The following is a 3,556-nucleotide window of genomic DNA, read 5'->3' on the forward strand; positions in this document are numbered from 1 at the left end:
TGAAAGAGAATGTGTTGGGCATTCTCACCCACAATTCTGTAACTTTGTTTTGTTTTGCTTTTTTACCTACTTTTTTATTCAAATTTATTTATTTATTTATTTACTTACTTACTTATTTTATTTTTCCATTACCATTTAGTCCTCTTACACCCCTTTCCCCCATCAGTCACCACACTGTTGTCCATATCCATGAGTCCTTTATCCTTTTTGCTTAATCACTCCACATACGCCTCCTAGCTGTCATCTTGCTCTCTATGTGTCTGTCTCTATTTTGCTTGTTAGTTCTGTTTGTTCATTAGATTCCACATATGAGTGAAATCATGTGGTGTTTGTCTTTCTCTGGCTTATTTCACTTAGCATAATGTTCTCCGGGTCTATTCATACAGTCGCAAAGGGTAAAACTTTCTTATTTTTTATGGCCAAGTAGTATTCCATTGTGTAAATGTCCCATAGTTGTTTTATTCACTCATCTACTGATGGACACTAGGGCTGCTTCTATATCTTGGCAGTTGTAAATAACGCTGCAATGAACATAGGCATGCTTATGTTCTTTTGAGTGTGAGTCTTGGGTTCCTTCAGATATATTCCCAGAAATGAAATTGCTGGGTCAAAAGGCAGATTGATTTTTAATTTTTTGAGGTATCTTCATACTGTTTTCCACAGTGGCTGCACCAGTCTGCATTCCCACCAACAGTGCAAAGGGGTTTTTCTTTCTCTACGTCCTGTTCAGCACTTGTTGCTTGCTGGTTTATTAATGACAGCTATTCTGACAGATGCTATTTCATTGTAGTTTTAATTTGCATCTCTCTGATGATTAGTGATGTTGAGTATCTTTTCATATGTCTATTGTCCATCTGTATGTCCTCTCTGAATAAGTGTTGAGATCCTTTGCCCATTTTTATTTGGGTTGTTTATTTTTTTGGTGCTGAGTTTTATAAGTTCTTTATAAAATTTGGATATTAACCTCTTATCATATGTATGGTGAATATGTCCTCCCATTCTGTGGGTTGTCTTTTTATTTTGTTGATGTTTTCCTTTGCTGTGCAAAAACTTTTTAGTTTGATATAGTCCCATCTGTTTAATTTTTTCTTTTGTGTTCCTTGCCTGGGGAGATATATCTGACAAAATATTGCTATGAGCTATGTCCAAGATTTTGTGGCCTGTTTTCTTCTAGGATTTTTATGGTTTCAAGTCTAACATTTAAGTCTTTAATCCATTTTGAATTTATTCATGTGTGACGCAAGAAGGTGGTCTAATTTCATCTTTCTGCACTTACCTATCAAATTTTCCCAGCACCATTTATTGAATAAACTATCTTTAGCCCATTGTATGTACTTGCTTCCTCTGTCAAATATTAATTGACTATAAAGGTGTGGGTTTGTTTCTGGACTGTCTATTCTGTCTCATTGATCTATGTGTCTGTTTTAATGCCAGTAGCATGCTGTTTTGATTACTATAGCGTTATAATCAGTGGATGTAGTCAAGAGTGAAAGAGAATATGTTGGAAATTCTGACCAACAACTCTGTAACTTTGTTTTGTTTTTTACAGTTTGAAATAAACCGGTTTCCAGAGGTCCTCTTTCACGACACGGTCTGTGTGAATGGCGCCCCCTGGAGGGCACAAATTGGTCAGTTGTAAACTACAAGTAAACAAGGGTCGCTAAAATGCTGACAAAGTTCTGTTTTGGCACTTGATTAGCTGAGTACAGTGGTGCTTTCAAGGCCCCTTGAGGTTTTCTAACTCCCCGATCCTGCCTTCCCGTGGATCAGCAGTGAAGAAGTCTCTCCTTTAGGATGTATTTCTTCCTACTAGTGGAAGAAGCAGAGAGCAGCCACTTGGAGCAGCAGCCCCTAAACTCCGTTGTGTAGATTTTCAAAGATTATTTGAAAACAGTCTATGGAGAGGTCATAGTTAAAAACATTACTATACTTAATTTATAGAATAATATTTTAGATATAGATGCAAAAACATCTCCTTGGAGCTTTCTTGTTGATTCTCACTTCCCTGTGATCAAAAAGTGTTCCCTGGTGTGGGCATGGAGAATCACCTTTCCTTCGCTGAAAGGTCCCTGAGATGGACTACCTGAGACCATACTTTCAGTGGATTACTGTGCAGTTGTTTTCAAAATACTGGTATCACCCATTAGTGGATTGTGAAATTAGTGGAATGGGTCACATTTCCCTTTAATGGGAAGGAGTGGACAAGAATCTGCACATCCTGTGCATAGTAAAGGTAACTTGTACTGTGAAACTTTTGTTTCAATTATATATTGGTTAGTGTCTTTCTTGGTTCACAAAATAAAAGGTTTTCCTACTGCAGGTCATGGTAAAAAATATTTGAAAATTTTTTCTCTACCCCAGCAAAGAGTGTCCTTCTCCTGCAATTACAACTGGCTATAAAGGGGGACGCGAGTCCTGGAACACCACTCGGGAGGGACATCTCAGGCTGTGGTTTTCAGTCCTGGGCCTCCCTTCTCCCCAAGGACCATATCATGGAGACTGTGCCTCAGGATGTCTCGCTGCACCCAGACAGAACCCTATGGTGACATCCCTACAAGGTTCTCTTTGAGCCTCTTCCTTCTGCAGGTCACACCACTTGTGTTGGATTAGGCATCAACCTTGGGGGAGAGTTTGTGTTTCATTCATTCAACTAGCAGATATTTACCAAGCAACTATTAAGGACTAGATGTGTATCATGACATAGTAGGCTAGAAAAATTAGCTCATGTCATGGTATACAAATCAATCAATTTTTGGATGCCTTTTTTGGTTTTGGAGTGTGTGATTGTGTTTTCTGGACTAACCATAGACTCAGCTCACAGATAAAAGCACATCAAAAGGACCTGCCAAATATCAGGTTAGTGTCTTCCTCACAGACATTCCTCCTCTTTTCTGCATGAGACATTTTCACTTCTGAAGGAAATGTTTAAAGAAGCTATTGCACAGCACCTCCTAGGAGCCAAGAGCCCCCTGGTCCAGGTCCTCAAGGGGACATGAGAGAAGCATGTTAATGATTAACACGGCCTCTCCTGGCCATTTCTACTCACATTTAATACCATTTGCGAGAATGTGGAAGCTTTACAGAGAGTGATAGTGATTCAACAGGCCAAGTGTTTTAAGTGGCACTTTAAAAAAGACTTTTCTTAAACATAAATGTGAGGCAATTTTTAATAGTGAGCCAACTTTCTAAAGGTTCTAAACTCTAGATATTACACAGACCCTGGTCAGCTCTGATATGCTTCCAATATCAGCATTTCCTCTACTGGGACCACAGGAGCATTTGTCATAGAACAAGCATGGGCTCCACGGGCATGTTTTGTGGCCACTCAGTGTGGCTCAGGCTCTATGTAAGCTACAATGAAGTGGCAGAGGCTGACTATACTTGCCAACTTCTTAGAAAAACAACACAGACCTTTTGAAGAATAGTGTACTCCTGTGTAATTTTAAGCGCTAAAAAGTGCCAGCCAGGCCAGGAGAACTGAGTGGGCTGGAGTCTCTTTCATGGCACTTAGCATGTTCCACGGGGGTGGCTAGTTCCCAGGATTTGTAACTTGCTC

Source organism: Furipterus horrens, unplaced genomic scaffold (genome assembly GCF_987537825.1).
Source record: "Furipterus horrens unplaced genomic scaffold, mFurHor1.1.pri manual_scaffold_12, whole genome shotgun sequence".
In the NCBI taxonomy this organism is placed as follows: Eukaryota; Metazoa; Chordata; class Mammalia; order Chiroptera; family Furipteridae; genus Furipterus; species Furipterus horrens.